The 22,945-nt window shown below is 49.9% G+C and overlaps 21 non-coding genes and 2 pseudogenes across 21 annotated transcripts; 16 read left to right on the top strand and 7 right to left on the bottom strand.

Annotated features, from left to right (window-relative positions):
• Positions 1–90: 90 nt before the first annotated feature.
• On the top strand, positions 91–283 carry LOC125570474. Its single transcript, XR_007312799.1, has one exon. It is a non-coding gene; the product is annotated as a U2 spliceosomal RNA (small nuclear RNA).
• Positions 284–476: 193 nt separating this feature from the next.
• Positions 477–642, top strand: LOC125570412. Its single transcript, XR_007312739.1, has one exon. It is a non-coding gene; the product is annotated as a U1 spliceosomal RNA (small nuclear RNA).
• A 773-nt stretch (positions 643–1,415) lies between these two features.
• On the bottom strand, positions 1,416–1,534 carry LOC125571011. The gene has a single exon (XR_007313322.1). It is a non-coding gene; the product is annotated as a 5S ribosomal RNA (ribosomal RNA).
• A 257-nt stretch (positions 1,535–1,791) lies between these two features.
• On the top strand, positions 1,792–1,984 carry LOC125570473. The gene has a single exon (XR_007312798.1). It is a non-coding gene; the product is annotated as a U2 spliceosomal RNA (small nuclear RNA).
• Positions 1,985–2,177: 193 nt separating this feature from the next.
• LOC125570411 lies at positions 2,178–2,343 on the top strand. The gene has a single exon (XR_007312738.1). It is a non-coding gene; the product is annotated as a U1 spliceosomal RNA (small nuclear RNA).
• A 773-nt stretch (positions 2,344–3,116) lies between these two features.
• On the bottom strand, positions 3,117–3,235 carry LOC125571010. Its single transcript, XR_007313321.1, has one exon. It is a non-coding gene; the product is annotated as a 5S ribosomal RNA (ribosomal RNA).
• A 257-nt stretch (positions 3,236–3,492) lies between these two features.
• LOC125570818 lies at positions 3,493–3,687 on the top strand. The gene has a single exon (XR_007313130.1). It is a non-coding gene; the product is annotated as a U2 spliceosomal RNA (small nuclear RNA).
• Positions 3,688–9,055: 5,368 nt separating this feature from the next.
• Positions 9,056–9,236, top strand: LOC125570794 (annotated as a pseudogene).
• A 193-nt stretch (positions 9,237–9,429) lies between these two features.
• Positions 9,430–9,595, top strand: LOC125570410. The gene has a single exon (XR_007312737.1). It is a non-coding gene; the product is annotated as a U1 spliceosomal RNA (small nuclear RNA).
• A 773-nt stretch (positions 9,596–10,368) lies between these two features.
• On the bottom strand, positions 10,369–10,487 carry LOC125571009. The gene has a single exon (XR_007313320.1). It is a non-coding gene; the product is annotated as a 5S ribosomal RNA (ribosomal RNA).
• Positions 10,488–10,744: 257 nt separating this feature from the next.
• Positions 10,745–10,939, top strand: LOC125570817. Its single transcript, XR_007313129.1, has one exon. It is a non-coding gene; the product is annotated as a U2 spliceosomal RNA (small nuclear RNA).
• Positions 10,940–16,307: 5,368 nt separating this feature from the next.
• LOC125570793 lies at positions 16,308–16,488 on the top strand (annotated as a pseudogene).
• Positions 16,489–16,681: 193 nt separating this feature from the next.
• LOC125570409 lies at positions 16,682–16,847 on the top strand. Its single transcript, XR_007312736.1, has one exon. It is a non-coding gene; the product is annotated as a U1 spliceosomal RNA (small nuclear RNA).
• Positions 16,848–17,620: 773 nt separating this feature from the next.
• On the bottom strand, positions 17,621–17,739 carry LOC125571007. Its single transcript, XR_007313318.1, has one exon. It is a non-coding gene; the product is annotated as a 5S ribosomal RNA (ribosomal RNA).
• Positions 17,740–17,996: 257 nt separating this feature from the next.
• On the top strand, positions 17,997–18,189 carry LOC125570741. Its single transcript, XR_007313066.1, has one exon. It is a non-coding gene; the product is annotated as a U2 spliceosomal RNA (small nuclear RNA).
• A 193-nt stretch (positions 18,190–18,382) lies between these two features.
• LOC125570408 lies at positions 18,383–18,548 on the top strand. The gene has a single exon (XR_007312735.1). It is a non-coding gene; the product is annotated as a U1 spliceosomal RNA (small nuclear RNA).
• Positions 18,549–19,321: 773 nt separating this feature from the next.
• On the bottom strand, positions 19,322–19,440 carry LOC125571006. The gene has a single exon (XR_007313316.1). It is a non-coding gene; the product is annotated as a 5S ribosomal RNA (ribosomal RNA).
• A 257-nt stretch (positions 19,441–19,697) lies between these two features.
• On the top strand, positions 19,698–19,890 carry LOC125570740. Its single transcript, XR_007313065.1, has one exon. It is a non-coding gene; the product is annotated as a U2 spliceosomal RNA (small nuclear RNA).
• A 193-nt stretch (positions 19,891–20,083) lies between these two features.
• LOC125570407 lies at positions 20,084–20,249 on the top strand. The gene has a single exon (XR_007312734.1). It is a non-coding gene; the product is annotated as a U1 spliceosomal RNA (small nuclear RNA).
• Positions 20,250–21,022: 773 nt separating this feature from the next.
• LOC125571005 lies at positions 21,023–21,141 on the bottom strand. The gene has a single exon (XR_007313315.1). It is a non-coding gene; the product is annotated as a 5S ribosomal RNA (ribosomal RNA).
• A 244-nt stretch (positions 21,142–21,385) lies between these two features.
• LOC125570738 lies at positions 21,386–21,578 on the top strand. The gene has a single exon (XR_007313063.1). It is a non-coding gene; the product is annotated as a U2 spliceosomal RNA (small nuclear RNA).
• Positions 21,579–21,771: 193 nt separating this feature from the next.
• LOC125570406 lies at positions 21,772–21,937 on the top strand. The gene has a single exon (XR_007312733.1). It is a non-coding gene; the product is annotated as a U1 spliceosomal RNA (small nuclear RNA).
• Positions 21,938–22,710: 773 nt separating this feature from the next.
• On the bottom strand, positions 22,711–22,829 carry LOC125571004. Its single transcript, XR_007313314.1, has one exon. It is a non-coding gene; the product is annotated as a 5S ribosomal RNA (ribosomal RNA).
• Positions 22,830–22,945: the final 116 nt, after the last annotated feature.

Below are 22,945 nucleotides of genomic sequence, written 5' to 3'. Positions count from 1 at the left end.
GGAGGCAGAAGGGCCTAAAACCGAGTCCGTCACCCACATGGCGGAGGCCTAGAATGATAAACGCTCCATGTAGTCCGAGCCATATTCTGCATCGCTTCTCGGCCTTTTGGCTAAGATCAAGTGTAGTATCTGTTCTTATCAGTTTAATATCTGATACGCTGCTCATTGAGTAGCTCATATATTAAACTGATTTTTGGAAACTGGCTGTGGAATAAGCGGCTTGCTGCGTCCCAGCCACGGGTTGTCTCGGTATTGCACTACCTCCGAGTACGGCCCCCTTCCCTTTCGGGAAGACACATTTAAGCAACACCTCGAGCATCATTTACGTGCTGTTCATGCGAGCTATAGCGGGAGGGATCAATAAGAGACAGGATCGTCATTAAGACGACGGGTCATAATCACCGCGATGCACCGTTCCCACATGGAGGATGAAATCAGCCGGGGACAGTCGGTGTACAGGGACGCCAAATAAACTCATACTTACCTGACGCGGGAGGTTTACCGTGATCACCAAGGCGGTCCTCTCAGGGTGAGGCCCTCTCATTGCACTTCGATTGGGTTGACCCCTGCGATTACCCCAAATGTGGGTAACTCGAGCGTATAATTTCTGGTAGTGGGGACCTGCGTTCGCGCTAGTCCCCGAACAATACGAATCAAGTGTAATCACAACACAATCACAACGAGCGACTCGTGAAGCACGGACTTCACACCGCTTGTAATCAGTCAACTATTGTAAAAATTTTAACTTCTAATAGCGAACAAGTTGCTCTCACATTACCGTCATGGTGGGCAGAGGCTTTAGTCGTGTTTGGTCTGCATTCTAGCGGTGTTTTTGCGATGAAACGAGCGAAGGTGAGCTGTGTTTTGATCAGTTGTTGCTAACCGGCGATGAAAGTTCAGTGCGACTGTTTCGTCACTAAAATAGAACAGTGGAATACGCGCGCTGCTTTGCAACCTTCGCGCTTTATTCTAGTGAGTGAAAACATGATCTCGAAAAGCATTTATTTGGACAAGCTTTACGCTATGAATGGCATCTCAGCTTGTATGAGATGTGAGCTGAGTAATGTTCGTGTTCACTCGCGGTGTAAACGCGCGACCAATGCGATAATACTGCGCACTTTCTCTCATAGTATTTTACTGCATTGAGAGACATTTCCTATGCGAGTACTAACGCTCTTACAGGCTTTCACAATCCACTGATCTGATCGCTTGTAATATTATGACTCTACTTGAATCTGCTGAACGTTTGCGAACGTTTACGACCGCGATTTTGATTACAATACGGTCGCTGAGTATGCCTGAATTGTCTATAGATCGAGTTGAGAACGCATACAACTGAGGCATTTCTTTAGCTTAGACAATGATCAACCTGCACTAACTTTTTCTTTATAGTTTAGAAAAAAATGAAAAAGAAATGCCTACAGCACGCGGTATTCCCAGGCGGTCACCCATCCAAGTACTAACCGCGCCCAATCGAGCTTAACTTCGGTGATCGGACGAGAACCGGTGTTTTCTCGATGGTATGGCCGTAGACGAAAGATCTCGGTGATATTTTAGACTTTTATAGCGGTGCGGTGAGAACGTACGCACGCACTAGCGCGGTAAAAATGTCTCATTGCACTCGCAAAGACGGTGTATCAAGCGAATACTGCTCGTACGTGATAGCACTACGTTCATGACTGATCATCACATGTGATCTTAGGAGGCAGAAGGGCCTAAAACCGAGTCCGTCACCCACATGGCGGAGGCCTAGAATGATAAACGCTCCATGTAGTCCGAGCCATATTCTGCATCGCTTCTCGGCCTTTTGGCTAAGATCAAGTGTAGTATCTGTTCTTATCAGTTTAATATCTGATACGCTGCTCATTGAGTAGCTCATATATTAAACTGATTTTTGGAAACTGGCTGTGGAATAAGCGGCTTGCTGCGTCCCAGCCACGGGTTGTCTCGGTATTGCACTACCTCCGAGTACGGCCCCCTTCCCTTTCGGGAAGACACATTTAAGCAACACCTCGAGCATCATTTACGTGCTGTTCATGCGAGCTATAGCGGGAGGGATCAATAAGAGACAGGATCGTCATTAAGACGACGGGTCATAATCACCGCGATGCACCGTTCCCACATGGAGGATGAAATCAGCCGGGGACAGTCGGTGTACAGGGACGCCAAATAAACTCATACTTACCTGACGCGGGAGGTTTACCGTGATCACCAAGGCGGTCCTCTCAGGGTGAGGCCCTCTCATTGCACTTCGATTGGGTTGACCCCTGCGATTACCCCAAATGTGGGTAACTCGAGCGTATAATTTCTGGTAGTGGGGACCTGCGTTCGCGCTAGTCCCCGAACAATACGAATCAAGTGTAATCACAACACAATCACAACGAGCGACTCGTGAAGCACGGACTTCACACCGCTTGTAATCAGTCAACTATTGTAAAAATTTTAACTTCTAATAGCGAACAAGTTGCTCTCACATTACCGTCATGGTGGGCAGAGGCTTTAGTCGTGTTTGGTCTGCATTCTAGCGGTGTTTTTGCGATGAAACGAGCGAAGGTGAGCTGTGTTTTGATCAGTTGTTGCTAACCGGCGATGAAAGTTCAGTGCGACTGTTTCGTCACTAAAATAGAACAGTGGAATACGCGCGCTGCTTTGCAACCTTCGCGCTTTATTCTAGTGAGTGAAAACATGATCTCGAAAAGCATTTATTTGGACAAGCTTTACGCTATGAATGGCATCTCAGCTTGTATGAGATGTGAGCTGAGTAATGTTCGTGTTCACTCGCGGTGTAAACGCGCGACCAATGCGATAATACTGCGCACTTTCTCTCATAGTATTTTACTGCATTGAGAGACATTTCCTATGCGAGTACTAACGCTCTTACAGGCTTTCACAATCCACTGATCTGATCGCTTGTAATATTATGACTCTACTTGAATCTGCTGAACGTTTGCGAACGTTTACGACCGCGATTTTGATTACAATACGGTCGCTGAGTATGCCTGAATTGTCTATAGATCGAGTTGAGAACGCATACAACTGAGGCATTTCTTTAGCTTAGACAATGATCAACCTGCACTAACTTTTTCTTTATAGTTTAGAAAAAAATGAAAAAGAAATGCCTACAGCACGCGGTATTCCCAGGCGGTCACCCATCCAAGTACTAACCGCGCCCAATCGAGCTTAACTTCGGTGATCGGACGAGAACCGGTGTTTTCTCGATGGTATGGCCGTAGACGAAAGATCTCGGTGATATTTTAGACTTTTATAGCGGTGCGGTGAGAACGTACGCACGCACTAGCGCGGTAAAAATGTCTCATTGCACTCGCAAAGACGGTGTATCAAGCGAATACTGCTCGTACGTGATAGCACTACGTTCATGACTGATCATCACATGTGATCTTAGGAGGCAGAAGGGCCTAAAACCGAGTCCGTCACCCACATGGCGGAGGCCTAGAATGATAAACGCTCCATGTAGTCCGAGCCATATTCTGCATCGCTTCTCGGCCTTTTGGCTAAGATCAAGTGTAGTATCTGTTCTTATCGACCGAAGACGAGTGTAAGCCTCGGGTTTGAAGGTTAGATAAGAATAGACGAGGGTCTTCTCGTATAAGCGCCCTCGGCGTGGGAAAACCCGGATTACGTAATCACGTAAACACGTGTTTCGTTCTCTGGGAATTTCCACGGTATAACGCTTGATCTAGAGAAACCTGCTAGCACCAGGGCTTAGCAGGACCGCGCTCACAGCTTGGGAACGCCTCTAGAACACGCCCTGACCACGCCCTGACCACGCCCACCAAAATGGTTCCTCCAACAGAAAACGACATGGACACGCCCACGGACACGCCCAAAGCCACGCCCACTGGAAAGACTATGTCTTACAGGGAGGCCGCTTTACAACAGCGAAAACCAACCGTCTTTCGGTCTTTCGCAGCCCTGCGGACAGTACGTCTGCGATACGACAGCACACCAGTCTCTGCGGCGGAGGTCCTGCGCGCCTTCCTGGGGACAGAAAGCGCCGACATTGTCGGCACCGCCCAGGTGGTCTCTGGCCTAGAGGTCACCTTCAAAACCGAGCAGTCAGCTGTTCTCGCTGCCTCTCGAGGCCTCGACGTCGGCGGCCGCCACTACCAACTCGCCCCAGTCTCCGTGCGCAGAACGGCAGTCTCCGTATTTGTGCCTGTTGAGTTCCCGGATGACACCTTCCGCGACTTGATGACCAGATACGGAGACCTACACTCTATTTCGCGGCTTCATCACAAAGAGCCCGACCTGGCTGCTTTCGAAAATGGATGCCGCCTTGTCCTGTACGACAAGTTACTCCGTGACCTGCCAGCCCGCCTAACAACAAACGGAGCCTCTCTGAGCTTCAAATATACTGGGCAACCTCAGAGTTGCCTAAGATGCTCAGAGATAGGCCACGGTGTGAAAGAATGCACCAAACCGCGCCGACGCCCTCATCGCCGTCGTCGAGAAGAACTCACCACCGAACAGGAGCGCATGCAGTGCGCGCAGGAGGAGGAGACACTCCCACCACTATCGCCGGATCTGCCGCTACCGACAGAGACGGCCTCTGACCGCGAAAAGGACCAGGACGAGGCAGCTGCCCCCGCAACAGCGCAAGAGCACACAATCTCCGCGGATTCCCTTATACCAACAGAGTCCTCCCCAAAGACCGGCACCGAGGAACCCTCCCCGAAGACCGGAGAGAAAAGACCACCCGGTCTTCACTTAACGGACTCTCCCCCGCGAAAGGAAAGTCGAGCTGGAAGTCGAGCTGAAAACGAGCGGGCTTTCGTAAAAGATCTCAAATCAGACGCCCGCAGAATCGCTGGAGTGGACTCAAGCTCCCGACTGGACGCACTCGCCCTCTTTCTCCAGCACAAGCACGGTGATTACACGCACCAAAAGCTGCGACTCGCTGGACACGCAGCACAGAGCGAACTCCGCACCCGATGGGAGAACATGAAGGGGGAGCAGCGTGCTAAACAGCTGTTTGACAAGCTCTACCGCCAACATTTCCAACACCTCTACGACGGTAAAGATGTGCATCATTAATCTTAACCTCATGGTTATGTTAACCTATATTTGTTTCACAATGGCGTTCTCGGTTTGCACGATTAACGTCAATGGCATCCACGAGGCGCCTAAACGTGAAAAAGTTTTTAGTGCGCTTCGCAGCATGAACTGCGATGTTGCGTTCGTGCAGGAGACCCACATTTCAACTGCCACGGAAGAGCAGCATTGGGAAAAAGAGTGGGGGGGACCGGCTTATTGGAGCTGTGGGTCTCCTCACGCGCGTGGCGTCGGAGTGCTGTTTAAGCCGTCCTTTAATTTCAAGTTTGTGAGCCTCAAACGGGATACTGAGGGCAGGTTCCTCAGCGTCCTCATTGAGGTTAACAAAACTCACTTCTCTTTGAACAACCTTTATGCTCCGAATCTCCCGGCAGAGAGAGTCGCCTTTTACGGAAATCTTTGGCAGCTCTCTCACCCGGGGGTACCCGCCATCATCGGAGGCGATTTTAATTGTGTAAATAACTTAGCCCTAGATAAATGGGGAGGTAGCGCGCTTAGCGGTACATTAGGATACCCTGCTTTACATACCTTCCTTGAACGGTTCCGGGTCTTAGACCTCTATCGATCGTACTCACCATCGGGTACGGCAGTAACTTACATCACGCCTGATCGCAGGGTAGGAACACGGATCGATCGTATCTACGCCCCGGAACCTTTCATGCAGGGGGGGTCTTGTACCGTCAGGCCATTCCCTTTCTCAGACCACGCAGCCGTACATGCGCGCCTCACAATCCCCGACATCGAGCCAGCAGGGCGAGGTGTATGGAAATTTAATGTCTCGGTCCTGCAGAACGAGGACTTTCGCAAAAGCGTTCGCGCCTTCTGGCCCTCGTGGCAGCAGAAACGACCCCAGTTCCCAGACCGCCGGGTCTGGTGGGATTTGGGAAAATTTCACCTAAAGCGTCTTGCGATAGCCGCGTCGGTGCGTCTTTCCAAAGAAAAGCGACACCACATTGCCGCCCTAGAGAGGGAATACCAACGCCTAAACACGCGCGGTGCTGACGTCTCTCGCCTCCGTGCTATAAAGCAGGAGCTAGAAGACGCACAGACCCGCGTGCTAGAAGGGGTTAAAGTCCGCTCTAGAGCACAATGGCTTGAGGAAGGGGAAAAACCCACCCGGTATTTCTTCGGCCTAGAGAGCAACAATCGCACCAAACACAGCATCACCGAGCTTCACACCTCCAGCGGCCGTACAGCCTCAAACACCTCAGACATCTTGGCTGCGGTGCGCGAGTTTTACACCACGCTTTACACCGCTGAAACAACAGACCCTGAGGCTCAGGATTCCTTGCTCTCTAGGCTGGACGCTCGCCTTTCCGAGGAGGAGAGGTCTTCACTTGAATCCCCTTTATCTGAGGCTGATTGCCGTGAGGCCCTCACCCAGATGAAGAGGAACAAGACCCCCGGAGACGACGGTCTCCCAGCCGAGTTCTATCTCCGCTTCTGGGATTTAGTAGGGTGTGATCTGGTGGATACTTTAAATAGTGGATACGATCATACCCACCTCTCTGAATCCCAGACGCGGAGCATACTCTCGTTGCTCTTTAAAAAGGGAGATAGGCTTCTCCTCAAGAACTGGCGCCCAATCTCACTACTTAACGTAGATTACAAGATTGGCGCAAAAGCACTGGCAAACAGGCTGAAACCCGTACTCGCGTCAGTTCTTTCTCCTGATCAGACATGCGGGGTGCCGGGACGAAGCATCTTCGAGAACAACTTCCTAATCAGGGATATTCTCGACTATGCCGAAACTAAACGACTTCCCGGTGCCCTCATTGCACTTGATCAGGAAAAAGCTTTTGATAGAGTGGACAGAGATTTTCTCGATCGCGTTCTCGAGAAAATGAATTTCGGGCCTGTTTTTAGGCGCTGGATTAAGACTCTGTACAACATCAGTAAAGCCTCGGTATGTAATAACGGCTGGCTCACGAGCTTCTTCCCCCTACAGCGCGGCGTCCGCCAAGGTTGCCCCCTTAGCCCCATGCTCTACTGCCTTTGTGCAGAGGTTCTGGGGAACGCGATCAGGAAAGACCCTCAGGTCACTGGTCTTCATCTTCCCCAGTCAAAAGCGACGGTTAAAACAACTCAGTACGCCGACGACACGACCCTCCTGCTGCGAGACTCTTACTCTATACGCAGGGCTTTCGCGCTAATTGGTACATACGAACGCGCTTCCGGAGCAAAGCTCAATGCCACGAAATCCGAAGGTCTCTGGATCGGTTCCTCTCGAGGATCTGACCAGACTCCGGTGGATATTAAGTGGCAGAGAGACAAGCTCCATATCCTTGGAATCTGGCACGGGTTTGGAGACCTGACCGAGTTTAACTGGGCACCTCGCGTAGAAAAACTCGAAAAAACCCTCACCTTGTGGCGCAGCCGGACTCTATCCCTGAAGGGCAAAGTTCTAATAACCAATGTACTCGGGATGAGCAAACTCTGGTACACAGCCAGTGTGCTAAGAATGCCCCCTCCTGTAGCCACAAAGGTGAACAAACTTGTCTGGGATTTTGTCTGGTCTGGTAAGACCCCCCAGGTTAGCAGAGAAAAGTGCGTGCAACCGCGAGAAAAGGGAGGCCTGGCGGCCATCCACATTCAGTCAAAGGTGAAATCCCTGCAGCTGAAATGGATTGCACAAGTGGCTAACCCTGACAATAACGCTCCATGGGCAAACCTAGCGCGCTATTGGACTAGCCGCAAGCTCGGTATCCGTGAGGAGTGGAATTGGCTGAAAGGCAATTCCGCCCCGGTCGCGGCGCCTGGAAAACGACCCAGGGTCTATGACGATCTCCTCCAGGCCATGGCGGAGATCAAGCCTTGGCTAGCTTCCGCTCCCCTCCGAGCGCTGAAGGTTAAAAACATCTACTCGGAGTTTGTAGCACTCCTCCCTAATCCAAGCAAAGCTTAACAGACGTGGGAAGACAGACTGCGACTGCCAGGGATTCCCTGGTTCTCAGTCTGGCGGAACACATACGGCGGGCTGAGCACGAATTGGGAGAGCGACCTGCTGTGGAAGATCCGCCACCGCGTGGTTCGCACAGCGAGTTTCCTCACCAGCCACATGCACTGCACGTTTTCGCCGAAATGCCACCGCTGTGGCAGGACCGAGACATTAAAGCACGTGTTTTTATCTTGCGACTTTGCGACGCGGGTTTGGGACTGGGCATTTCCTATAGCTGAGCGGATTAACGCTACTCCCCTAACCCGTAATGTTAACACTGTCATCCTTACTCTTGGACTATCCACAGCTAAGGGTGACAAGAGCAGAACTAACTTAGTGGTGTACATCTTTAAACTCATACTATGGTGTCTGTGGACTGCAAGGAACACTTCTCTATTCGAGAAGAGACAAGCAGAAATAGTCAGTGTAGCTAAATATAAGATCAGAGAGAGGATAGAGAGGGACGCGGCCGTCCTCGGACCTCTTGCCGCGTATAGCCGCTGGGGCATCAATGATGTCCTCTGCTGCTGGCGGGGCGAGGCCCTCTCTGTCCTCGTATAGCACACAATAAAACCGGGCAACCCAGGGCAACTCGCCCCGGGCCCCATCGCATTACTTCTCCTTCCCTTGCCTATCGCTGTCCACTTAATTGTGCGCATGGCGATCTGGCTACCCCCCTCTTTTCCACCACTGTCCACTTAATTGTAAGCACGGTGGCTGGAGAAACATCAATACCCCCTCCGCCCCTCACTGTCCTCCCACCTGTGGAAACAGCGAGGAGGCCAACATGTATCCAATGTACAACTCCAAATATATAATGCCATAAGCGGTGAAATAAACCGCGTGAACAATGGGAGGAGCGAGGCTTCCGGGGGGATTAACGCCTCTGTCGTGCAAGAGCCGGAAAGGCGGATTTCTCCCGGGATCCCTCTCTTCTCTAAAACTACACATTATCGATATTGTCAAAACAACCATTGTAATCAAGATTAGATATAGTCCTCAACTGGATTTAAAGATTGTATAATAGATTTGATTTATTGTAAATAAACTATTCAAATACAAAAAAAGTATCTGTTCTTATCAGCTTAATATCTGATACGCTGCTCATTGAGTAGCTCATATATTAAACTGATTTTTGGAAACTGGCTGTGGAATAAGCGGCTTGCTGCGTCCCAGCCACGGGTTGTCTCGGTATTGCACTACCTCCGAGTACGGCCCCCTTCCCTTTCGGGAAGACACATTTAAGCAACACCTCGAGCATCATTTACGTGCTGTTCATGCGAGCTATAGCGGGAGGGATCAATAAGAGACAGGATCGTCATTAAGACGACGGGTCATAATCACCGCGATGCACCGTTCCCACATGGAGGATGAAATCAGCCGGGGACAGTCGGTGTACAGGGACGCCAAATAAACTCATACTTACCTGACGCGGGAGGTTTACCGTGATCACCAAGGCGGTCCTCTCAGGGTGAGGCCCTCTCATTGCACTTCGATTGGGTTGACCCCTGCGATTACCCCAAATGTGGGTAACTCGAGCGTATAATTTCTGGTAGTGGGGACCTGCGTTCGCGCTAGTCCCCGAACAATACGAATCAAGTGTAATCACAACACAATCACAACGAGCGACTCGTGAAGCACGGACTTCACACCGCTTGTAATCAGTCAACTATTGTAAAAATTTTAACTTCTAATAGCGAACAAGTTGCTCTCACATTACCGTCATGGTGGGCAGAGGCTTTAGTCGTGTTTGGTCTGCATTCTAGCGGTGTTTTTGCGATGAAACGAGCGAAGGTGAGCTGTGTTTTGATCAGTTGTTGCTAACCGGCGATGAAAGTTCAGTGCGACTGTTTCGTCACTAAAATAGAACAGTGGAATACGCGCGCTGCTTTGCAACCTTCGCGCTTTATTCTAGTGAGTGAAAACATGATCTCGAAAAGCATTTATTTGGACAAGCTTTACGCTATGAATGGCATCTCAGCTTGTATGAGATGTGAGCTGAGTAATGTTCGTGTTCACTCGCGGTGTAAACGCGCGACCAATGCGATAATACTGCGCACTTTCTCTCATAGTATTTTACTGCATTGAGAGACATTTCCTATGCGAGTACTAACGCTCTTACAGGCTTTCACAATCCACTGATCTGATCGCTTGTAATATTATGACTCTACTTGAATCTGCTGAACGTTTGCGAACGTTTACGACCGCGATTTTGATTACAATACGGTCGCTGAGTATGCCTGAATTGTCTATAGATCGAGTTGAGAACGCATACAACTGAGGCATTTCTTTAGCTTAGACAATGATCAACCTGCACTAACTTTTTCTTTATAGTTTAGAAAAAAATGAAAAAGAAATGCCTACAGCACGCGGTATTCCCAGGCGGTCACCCATCCAAGTACTAACCGCGCCCAATCGAGCTTAACTTCGGTGATCGGACGAGAACCGGTGTTTTCTCGATGGTATGGCCGTAGACGAAAGATCTCGGTGATATTTTAGACTTTTATAGCGGTGCGGTGAGAACGTACGCACGCACTAGCGCGGTAAAAATGTCTCATTGCACTCGCAAAGACGGTGTATCAAGCGAATACTGCTCGTACGTGATAGCACTACGTTCATGACTGATCATCACATGTGATCTTAGGAGGCAGAAGGGCCTAAAACCGAGTCCGTCACCCACATGGCGGAGGCCTAGAATGATAAACGCTCCATGTAGTCCGAGCCATATTCTGCATCGCTTCTCGGCCTTTTGGCTAAGATCAAGTGTAGTATCTGTTCTTATCGACCGAAGACGAGTGTAAGCCTCGGGTTTGAAGGTTAGATAAGAATAGACGAGGGTCTTCTCGTATAAGCGCCCTCGGCGTGGGAAAACCCGGATTACGTAATCACGTAAACACGTGTTTCGTTCTCTGGGAATTTCCACGGTATAACGCTTGATCTAGAGAAACCTGCTAGCACCAGGGCTTAGCAGGACCGCGCTCACAGCTTGGGAACGCCTCTAGAACACGCCCTGACCACGCCCTGACCACGCCCACCAAAATGGTTCCTCCAACAGAAAACGACATGGACACGCCCACGGACACGCCCAAAGCCACGCCCACTGGAAAGACTATGTCTTACAGGGAGGCCGCTTTACAACAGCGAAAACCAACCGTCTTTCGGTCTTTCGCAGCCCTGCGGACAGTACGTCTGCGATACGACAGCACACCAGTCTCTGCGGCGGAGGTCCTGCGCGCCTTCCTGGGGACAGAAAGCGCCGACATTGTCGGCACCGCCCAGGTGGTCTCTGGCCTAGAGGTCACCTTCAAAACCGAGCAGTCAGCTGTTCTCGCTGCCTCTCGAGGCCTCGACGTCGGCGGCCGCCACTACCAACTCGCCCCAGTCTCCGTGCGCAGAACGGCAGTCTCCGTATTTGTGCCTGTTGAGTTCCCGGATGACACCTTCCGCGACTTGATGACCAGATACGGAGACCTACACTCTATTTCGCGGCTTCATCACAAAGAGCCCGACCTGGCTGCTTTCGAAAATGGATGCCGCCTTGTCCTGTACGACAAGTTACTCCGTGACCTGCCAGCCCGCCTAACAACAAACGGAGCCTCTCTGAGCTTCAAATATACTGGGCAACCTCAGAGTTGCCTAAGATGCTCAGAGATAGGCCACGGTGTGAAAGAATGCACCAAACCGCGCCGACGCCCTCATCGCCGTCGTCGAGAAGAACTCACCACCGAACAGGAGCGCATGCAGTGCGCGCAGGAGGAGGAGACACTCCCACCACTATCGCCGGATCTGCCGCTACCGACAGAGACGGCCTCTGACCGCGAAAAGGACCAGGACGAGGCAGCTGCCCCCGCAACAGCGCAAGAGCACACAATCTCCGCGGATTCCCTTATACCAACAGAGTCCTCCCCAAAGACCGGCACCGAGGAACCCTCCCCGAAGACCGGAGAGAAAAGACCACCCGGTCTTCACTTAACGGACTCTCCCCCGCGAAAGGAAAGTCGAGCTGGAAGTCGAGCTGAAAACGAGCGGGCTTTCGTAAAAGATCTCAAATCAGACGCCCGCAGAATCGCTGGAGTGGACTCAAGCTCCCGACTGGACGCACTCGCCCTCTTTCTCCAGCACAAGCACGGTGATTACACGCACCAAAAGCTGCGACTCGCTGGACACGCAGCACAGAGCGAACTCCGCACCCGATGGGAGAACATGAAGGGGGAGCAGCGTGCTAAACAGCTGTTTGACAAGCTCTACCGCCAACATTTCCAACACCTCTACGACGGTAAAGATGTGCATCATTAATCTTAACCTCATGGTTATGTTAACCTATATTTGTTTCACAATGGCGTTCTCGGTTTGCACGATTAACGTCAATGGCATCCACGAGGCGCCTAAACGTGAAAAAGTTTTTAGTGCGCTTCGCAGCATGAACTGCGATGTTGCGTTCGTGCAGGAGACCCACATTTCAACTGCCACGGAAGAGCAGCATTGGGAAAAAGAGTGGGGGGGACCGGCTTATTGGAGCTGTGGGTCTCCTCACGCGCGTGGCGTCGGAGTGCTGTTTAAGCCGTCCTTTAATTTCAAGTTTGTGAGCCTCAAACGGGATACTGAGGGCAGGTTCCTCAGCGTCCTCATTGAGGTTAACAAAACTCACTTCTCTTTGAACAACCTTTATGCTCCGAATCTCCCGGCAGAGAGAGTCGCCTTTTACGGAAATCTTTGGCAGCTCTCTCACCCGGGGGTACCCGCCATCATCGGAGGCGATTTTAATTGTGTAAATAACTTAGCCCTAGATAAATGGGGAGGTAGCGCGCTTAGCGGTACATTAGGATACCCTGCTTTACATACCTTCCTTGAACGGTTCCGGGTCTTAGACCTCTATCGATCTTACTCACCATCGGGTACGGCAGTAACTTACATCACGCCTGATCGCAGGGTAGGAACACGGATCGATCGTATCTACGCCCCGGAACCTTTCATGCAGGGGGGGTCTTGTACCGTCAGGCCATTCCCTTTCTCAGACCACGCAGCCGTACATGCGCGCCTCACAATCCCCGACATCGAGCCAGCAGGGCGAGGTGTATGGAAATTTAATGTCTCGGTCCTGCAGAACGAGGACTTTCGCAAAAGCGTTCGCGCCTTCTGGCCCTCGTGGCAGCAGAAACGACCCCAGTTCCCAGACCGCCGGGTCTGGTGGGATTTGGGAAAATTTCACCTAAAGCGTCTTGCGATAGCCGCGTCGGTGCGTCTTTCCAAAGAAAAGCGACACCACATTGCCGCCCTAGAGAGGGAATACCAACGCCTAAACACGCGCGGTGCTGACGTCTCTCGCCTCCGTGCTATAAAGCAGGAGCTAGAAGACGCACAGACCCGCGTGCTAGAAGGGGTTAAAGTCCGCTCTAGAGCACAATGGCTTGAGGAAGGGGAAAAACCCACCCGGTATTTCTTCGGCCTAGAGAGCAACAATCGCACCAAACACAGCATCACCGAGCTTCACACCTCCAGCGGCCGTACAGCCTCAAACACCTCAGACATCTTGGCTGCGGTGCGCGAGTTTTACACCACGCTTTACACCGCTGAAACAACAGACCCTGAGGCTCAGGATTCCTTGCTCTCTAGGCTGGACGCTCGCCTTTCCGAGGAGGAGAGGTCTTCACTTGAATCCCCTTTATCTGAGGCTGATTGCCGTGAGGCCCTCACCCAGATGAAGAGGAACAAGACCCCCGGAGACGACGGTCTCCCAGCCGAGTTCTATCTCCGCTTCTGGGATTTAGTAGGGTGTGATCTGGTGGATACTTTAAATAGTGGATACGATCATACCCACCTCTCTGAATCCCAGACGCGGAGCATACTCTCGTTGCTCTTTAAAAAGGGAGATAGGCTTCTCCTCAAGAACTGGCGCCCAATCTCACTACTTAACGTAGATTACAAGATTGGCGCAAAAGCACTGGCAAACAGGCTGAAACCCGTACTCGCGTCAGTTCTTTCTCCTGATCAGACATGCGGGGTGCCGGGACGAAGCATCTTCGAGAACAACTTCCTAATCAGGGATATTCTCGACTATGCCGAAACTAAACGACTTCCCGGTGCCCTCATTGCACTTGATCAGGAAAAAGCTTTTGATAGAGTGGACAGAGATTTTCTCGATCGCGTTCTCGAGAAAATGAATTTCGGGCCTGTTTTTAGGCGCTGGATTAAGACTCTGTACAACATCAGTAAAGCCTCGGTATGTAATAACGGCTGGCTCACGAGCTTCTTCCCCCTACAGCGCGGCGTCCGCCAAGGTTGCCCCCTTAGCCCCATGCTCTACTGCCTTTGTGCAGAGGTTCTGGGGAACGCGATCAGGAAAGACCCTCAGGTCACTGGTCTTCATCTTCCCCAGTCAAAAGCGACGGTTAAAACAACTCAGTACGCCGACGACACGACCCTCCTGCTGCGAGACTCTTACTCTATACGCAGGGCTTTCGCGCTAATTGGTACATACGAACGCGCTTCCGGAGCAAAGCTCAATGCCACGAAATCCGAAGGTCTCTGGATCGGTTCCTCTCGAGGATCTGACCAGACTCCGGTGGATATTAAGTGGCAGAGAGACAAGCTCCATATCCTTGGAATCTGGCACGGGTTTGGAGACCTGACCGAGTTTAACTGGGCACCTCGCGTAGAAAAACTCGAAAAAACCCTCACCTTGTGGCGCAGCCGGACTCTATCCCTGAAGGGCAAAGTTCTAATAACCAATGTACTCGGGATGAGCAAACTCTGGTACACAGCCAGTGTGCTAAGAATGCCCCCTCCTGTAGCCACAAAGGTGAACAAACTTGTCTGGGATTTTGTCTGGTCTGGTAAGACCCCCCAGGTTAGCAGAGAAAAGTGCGTGCAACCGCGAGAAAAGGGAGGCCTGGCGGCCATCCACATTCAGTCAAAGGTGAAATCCCTGCAGCTGAAATGGATTGCACAAGTGGCTAACCCTGACAATAACGCTCCATGGGCAAACCTAGCGCGCTATTGGACTAGCCGCAAGCTCGGTATCCGTAAGGAGTGGAATTGGCTGAAAGGCAATTCCGCCCCGGTCGCGGCGCCTGGAAAACGACCCAGGGTCTATGACGATCTCCTCCAGGCCATGGCGGAGATCAAGCCTTGGCTAGCTTCCGCTCCCCTCCGAGCGCTGAAGGTTAAAAACATCTACTCGGAGTTTGTAGCACTCCTCCCTAATCCAAGCAAAGCTTAACAGACGTGGGAAGACAGACTGCGACTGCCAGGGATTCCCTGGTTCTCAGTCTGGCGGAACACATACGGCGGGCTGAGCACGAATTGGGAGAGCGACCTGCTGTGGAAGATCCGCCACCGCGTGGTTCGCACAGCGAGTTTCCTCACCAGCCACATGCACTGCACGTTTTCGCCGAAATGCCACCGCTGTGGCAGGACCGAGACATTAAAGCACGTGTTTTTATCTTGCGACTTTGCGACGCGGGTTTGGGACTGGGCATTTCCTATAGCTGAGCGGATTAACGCTACTCCCCTAACCCGTAATGTTAACACTGTCATCCTTACTCTTGGACTATCCACAGCTAAGGGTGACAAGAGCAGAACTAACTTAGTGGTGTACATCTTTAAACTCATACTATGGTGTCTGTGGACTGCAAGGAACACTTCTCTATTCGAGAAGAGACAAGCAGAAATAGTCAGTGTAGCTAAATATAAGATCAGAGAGAGGATAGAGAGGGACGCGGCCGTCCTCGGACCTCTTGCCGCGTATAGCCGCTGGGGCATCAATGATGTCCTCTGCTGCTGGCGGGGCGAGGCCCTCTCTGTCCTCGTATAGCACACAATAAAACCGGGCAACCCAGGGCAACTCGCCCCGGGCCCCATCGCATTACTTCTCCTTCCCTTGCCTATCGCTGTCCACTTAATTGTGCGCATGGCGATCTGGCTACCCCCCTCTTTTCCACCACTGTCCACTTAATTGTAAGCACGGTGGCTGGAGAAACATCAATACCCCCTCCGCCCCTCACTGTCCTCCCACCTGTGGAAACAGCGAGGAGGCCAACATGTATCCAATGTACAACTCCAAATATATAATGCCATAAGCGGTGAAATAAACCGCGTGAACAATGGGAGGAGCGAGGCTTCCGGGGGGATTAACGCCTCTGTCGTGCAAGAGCCGGAAAGGCGGATTTCTCCCGGGATCCCTCTCTTCTCTAAAACTACACATTATCGATATTGTCAAAACAACCATTGTAATCAAGATTAGATATAGTCCTCAACTGGATTTAAAGATTGTATAATAGATTTGATTTATTGTAAATAAACTATTCAAATACAAAAAAAGTATCTGTTCTTATCAGCTTAATATCTGATACGCTGCTCATTGAGTAGCTCATATATTAAACTGATTTTTGGAAACTGGCTGTGGAATAAGCGGCTTGCTGCGTCCCAGCCACGGGTTGTCTCGGTATTGCACTACCTCCGAGTACGGCCCCCTTCCCTTTCGGGAAGACACATTTAAGCAACACCTCGAGCATCATTTACGTGCTGTTCATGCGAGCTATAGCGGGAGGGATCAATAAGAGACAGGATCGTCATTAAGACGACGGGTCATAATCACCGCGATGCACCGTTCCCACATGGAGGATGAAATCAGCCGGGGACAGTCGGTGTACAGGGACGCCAAATAAACTCATACTTACCTGACGCGGGAGGTTTACCGTGATCACCAAGGCGGTCCTCTCAGGGTGAGGCCCTCTCATTGCACTTCGATTGGGTTGACCCCTGCGATTACCCCAAATGTGGGTAACTCGAGCGTATAATTTCTGGTAGTGGGGACCTGCGTTCGCGCTAGTCCCCGAACAATACGAATCAAGTGTAATCACAACACAATCACAACGAGCGACTCGTGAAGCACGGACTTCACACCGCTTGTAATCAGTCAACTATTGTAAAAATTTTAACTTCTAATAGCGAACAAGTTGCTCTCACATTACCGTCATGGTGGGCAGAGGCTTTAGTCGTGTTTGGTCTGCATTCTAGCGGTGTTTTTGCGATGAAACGAGCGAAGGTGAGCTGTGTTTTGATCAGTTGTTGCTAACCGGCGATGAAAGTTCAGTGCGACTGTTTCGTCACTAAAATAGAACAGTGGAATACGCGCGCTGCTTTGCAACCTTCGCGCTTTATTCTAGTGAGTGAAAACATGATCTCGAAAAGCATTTATTTGGACAAGGTTTACGCTATGAATGGCATCTCAGCTTGTATGAGATGTGAGCTGAGTAATGTTCGTGTTCACTCGCGGTGTAAACGCGCGACCAATGCGATAATACTGCGCACTTTCTCTCATAGTATTTTACTGCATTGAGAGACATTTCCTATGCGAGTACTAACGCTCTTACAGGCTTTCACAATCCACTGATCTGATCGCTTGTAATATTATGACTCTACTTGAATCTGCTGAACGTTTGCGAACGTTTACGACCGCGATTTTGATTACAATACGGTCGCTGAGTATGCCTGAATTGTCTATAGATCGAGTTGAGAACGCATACAACTGAGGCATTTCTTTAGCTTAGACAATGATCAACCTGCACTAACTTTTTCTTTATAGTTTAGAAAAAAATGAAAAAGAAATGCCTACAGCACGCGGTATTCCCAGGCGGTCACCCATCCAAGTACTAACCGCGCCCAATCGAGCTTAACTTCGGTGATCGGACGAGAACCGGTGTTTTCTCGATGGTATGGCCGTAGACGAAAGATCTCGGTGATATTTTAGACTTTTATAGCGGTGCGGTGAGAACGTACGCACGCACTAGCGCGGTAAAAATGTCTCATTGCACTCGCAAAGACGGTGTATCAAGCGAATACTGCTCGTACGTGATAGCACTACGTTCATGACTGATCATCACATGTGATCTTAGGAGGCAGAAGGGCCTAAAACCGAGTCCGTCACCCACATGGCGGAGGCCTAGAATGATAAACGCTCCATGTAGTCCGAGCCATATTCTGCATCGCTTCTCGGCCTTTTGGCTAAGATCAAGTGTAGTATCTGTTCTTATCAGCTTAATATCTGATACGCTGCTCATTGAGTAGCTCATATATTAAACTGATTTTTGGAAACTGGCTGTGGAATAAGCGGCTTGCTGCGTCCCAGCCACGGGTTGTCTCGGTATTGCACTACCTCCGAGTACGGCCCCCTTCCCTTTCGGGAAGACACATTTAAGCAACACCTCGAGCATCATTTACGTGCTGTTCATGCGAGCTATAGCGGGAGGGATCAATAAGAGACAGGATCGTCATTAAGACGACGGGTCATAATCACCGCGATGCACCGTTCCCACATGGAGGATGAAATCAGCCGGGGACAGTCGGTGTACAGGGACGCCAAATAAACTCATACTTACCTGACGCGGGAGGTTTACCGTGATCACCAAGGCGGTCCTCTCAGGGTGAGGCCCTCTCATTGCACTTCGATTGGGTTGACCCCTGCGATTACCCCAAATGTGGGTAACTCGAGCGTATAATTTCTGGTAGTGGGGACCTGCGTTCGCGCTAGTCCCCGAACAATACGAATCAAGTGTAATCACAACACAATCACAACGAGCGACTCGTGAAGCACGGACTTCACACCGCTTGTAATCAGTCAACTATTGTAAAAATTTTAACTTCTAATAGCGAACAAGTTGCTCTCACATTACCGTCATGGTGGGCAGAGGCTTTAGTCGTGTTTGGTCTGCATTCTAGCGGTGTTTTTGCGATGAAACGAGCGAAGGTGAGCTGTGTTTTGATCAGTTGTTGCTAACCGGCGATGAAAGTTCAGTGCGACTGTTTCGTCACTAAAATAGAACAGTGGAATACGCGCGCTGCTTTGCAACCTTCGCGCTTTATTCTAGTGAGTGAAAACATGATCTCGAAAAGCATTTATTTGGACAAGCTTTACGCTATGAATGGCATCTCAGCTTGTATGAGATGTGAGCTGAGTAATGTTCGTGTTCACTCGCGGTGTAAACGCGCGACCAATGCGATAATACTGCGCACTTTCTCTCATAGTATTTTACTGCATTGAGAGACATTTCCTATGCGAGTACTAACGCTCTTACAGGCTTTCACAATCCACTGATCTGATCGCTTGTAATATTATGACTCTACTTGAATCTGCTGAACGTTTGCGAACGTTTACGACCGCGATTTTGATTACAATACGGTCGCTGAGTATGCCTGAATTGTCTATAGATCGAGTTGAGAACGCATACAACTGAGGCATTTCTTTAGCTTAGACAATGATCAACCTGCACTAACTTTTTCTTTATAGTTTAGAAAAAAATGAAAAAGAAATGCCTACAGCACGCGGTATTCCCAGGCGGTCACCCATCCAAGTACTAACCGCGCCCAATCGAGCTTAACTTCGGTGATCGGACGAGAACCGGTGTTTTCTCGATGGTATGGCCGTAGACGAAAGATCTCGGTGATATTTTAGACTTTTATAGCGGTGCGGTGAGAACGTACGCACGCACTAGCGCGGTAAAAATGTCTCATTGCACTCGCAAAGACGGTGTATCAAGCGAATACTGCTCGTACGTGATAGCACTACGTTCATGACTGATCATCACATGTGATCTTAGGAGGCAGAAGGGCCTAAAACCGAGTCCGTCACCCACATGGCGGAGGCCTAGAATGATAAACGCTCCATGTAGTCCGAGCCATATTCTGCATCGCTTCTCGGCCTTTTGGCTAAGATCAAGTGTAGTATCTGTTCTTATCAGCTTAATATCTGATACGCTGCTCATTGAGTAGCTCATATATTAAACTGATTTTTGGAAACTGGCTGTGGAATAAGCGGCTTGCTGCGTCCCAGCCACGGGTTGTCTCGGTATTGCACTACCTCCGAGTACGGCCCCCTTCCCTTTCGGGAAGACACATTTAAGCAACACCTCGAGCATCATTTACGTGCTGTTCATGCGAGCTATAGCGGGAGGGATCAATAAGAGACAGGATCGTCATTAAGACGACGGGTCATAATCACCGCGATGCACCGTTCCCACATGGAGGATGAAATCAGCCGGGGACAGTCGGTGTACAGGGACGCCAAATAAACTCATACTTACCTGACGCGGGAGGTTTACCGTGATCACCAAGGCGGTCCTCTCAGGGTGAGGCCCTCTCATTGCACTTCGATTGGGTTGACCCCTGCGATTACCCCAAATGTGGGTAACTCGAGCGTATAATTTCTGGTAGTGGGGACCTGCGTTCGCGCTAGTCCCCGAACAATACGAATCAAGTGTAATCACAACACAATCACAACGAGCGACTCGTGAAGCACGGACTTCACACCGCTTGTAATCAGTCAACTATTGTAAAAATTTTAACTTCTAATAGCGAACAAGTTGCTCTCACATTACCGTCATGGTGGGCAGAGGCTTTAGTCGTGTTTGGTCTGCATTCTAGCGGTGTTTTTGCGATGAAACGAGCGAAGGTGAGCTGTGTTTTGATCAGTTGTTGCTAACCGGCGATGAAAGTTCAGTGCGACTGTTTCGTCACTAAAATAGAACAGTGGAATACGCGCGCTGCTTTGCAACCTTCGCGCTTTATTCTAGTGAGTGAAAACATGATCTCGAAAAGCATTTATTTGGACAAGCTTTACGCTATGAATGGCATCTCAGCTTGTATGAGATGTGAGCTGAGTAATGTTCGTGTTCACTCGCGGTGTAAACGCGCGACCAATGCGATAATACTGCGCACTTTCTCTCATAGTATTTTACTGCATTGAGAGACATTTCCTATGCGAGTACTAACGCTCTTACAGGCTTTCACAATCCACTGATCTGATCGCTTGTAATATTATGACTCTACTTGAATCTGCTGAACGTTTGCGAACGTTTACGACCGCGATTTTGATTACAATACGGTCGCTGAGTATGCCTGAATTGTCTATAGATCGAGTTGAGAACGCATACAACTGAGGCATTTCTTTAGCTTAGACAATGATCAACCTGCACTAACTTTTTCTTTATAGTTTAGAAAAAAATGAAAAAGAAATGCCTACAGCACGCGGTATTCCCAGGCGGTCACCCATCCAAGTACTAACCGCGCCCAATCGAGCTTAACTTCGGTGATCGGACGAGAACCGGTGTTTTCTCGATGGTATGGCCGTAGACGAAAGATCTCGGTGATATTTTAGACTTTTATAGCGGTGCGGTGAGAACGTACGCACGCACTAGCGCGGTAAAAATGTCTCATTGCACTCGCAAAGACGGTGTATCAAGCGAATACTGCTCGTACGTTCATGACTGATCATCACATGTGATCTTAGGAGGCAGAAGGGCCTAAAACCGAGTCCGTCACCCACATGGCGGAGGCCTAGAATGATAAACGCTCCATGTAGTCCGAGCCAGATTCTGCATCGCTTCTCGGCCTTTTGGCTAAGATCAAGTGTAGTATCTGTTCTTATCAGCTTAATATCTGATACGCTGCTCATTGAGTAGCTCATATATTAAACTGATTTTTGGAAACTGGCTGTGGAATAAGCGGCTTGCTGCGTCCCAGCCACGGGTTGTCTCGGTATTGCACTACCTCCGAGTACGGCCCCCTTCCCTTTCGGGAAGACACATTCAAGCAACACCTCGAGCATCATTTACGTGCTGTTCATGCGAGCTATAGCGGGAGAGATCAATAAGAGACAGGATCGTCATTAAGACGACGGGTCATAATCACCGCGATGCACCGTTCCCACATGGAGGATGAAATCAGCCGGGGACAGTCGGTGTACAGGGACGCCAAATAAACTCATACTTACCTGACGCGGGAGGTTTACCGTGATCACCAAGGCGGTCCTCTCAGGGTGAGGCCCTCTCATTGCACTTCGATTGGGTTGACCCCTGCGATTACCCCAAATGTGGGTAACTCGAGCGTATAATTTCTGGTAGTGGGGACCTGCGTTCGCGCTAGTCCCCGAACAATACGAATCAAGTGTAATCACAACACAATCACAACGAGCGACTCGAGAGCACGGACTTCACACCGCTTGTAATCAGTCAACTATTGTAAAATTTCTAACTTCTAATAGCGAACAACTTGCTCTCACATTACCGTCATGGTGGGCAGAGGCTTTAGTCGTGTTTGGTCTGCATTCTAGCGGTGTTTTTGCGATGAAACGAGCGAAGGTGAGCTGTGTTTTGATCAGTTGTTGCTAACCGGCGATGAAAGTTCAGTGCGACTGTTTCGTCACTAAAATAGAACAGTGGAATACGCGCGCTGCTTTGCAACCTTCGCGCTTTATTCTAGTGAGTGAAAACATGATCTCGAAAAGCATTTATTTGGACAAGGTTTACGCTATGAATGGCATCTCAGCTTGTATGAGATGTGAGCTGAGTAATGTTCGTGTTCACTCGCGGTGTAAACGCGCGACCAATGCGATAATACTGCGCACTTTCTCTCATAGTATTTTACTGCATTGAGAGACATTTCCTATGCGAGTACTAACGCTCTCACAGGCTTTCACAATCCACTAATCTGATCGCTTGTAATATTATGACTCTACTTGAATCTGCTGAACGTTTGCGAACGTTTACGACCGCGATTTTGATTACAATACGGTCGCTGAGTATGCCTGAATTGTCTATAGATCGAGTTGAGAACGCATACAACTGAGGGATTTCTTTAGCTTAGACAATGATCAACCTGCACTGACTTTTTCTTTATAGTTTAGAAAAAAAATGAAAAAGAAATGCCTACAGCACGCGGTATTCCCAGGCGGTCACCCATCCAAGTACTAACCGCGCCCAATCGAGCTTAACTTCGGTGATCGGACGAGAACCGGTGTTTTCTCGATGGTATGGCCGTAGACGAAAGATCTCGGTGATATTTTAGACTTTTATAGCGGTGCGGTGAGAACGTACGCACGCACTAGCGCGGTAAAAATGTCTCATTGCACTCGCAAAGACGGTGTATCAAGCGAATACT

Source organism: Nematostella vectensis, chromosome 8, assembly GCF_932526225.1.
Source record: "Nematostella vectensis chromosome 8, jaNemVect1.1, whole genome shotgun sequence".
Classification (NCBI taxonomy): domain Eukaryota; kingdom Metazoa; phylum Cnidaria; class Anthozoa; order Actiniaria; family Edwardsiidae; genus Nematostella; species Nematostella vectensis.
This window is presented reverse-complemented; position numbering and strand designations above follow the sequence as displayed.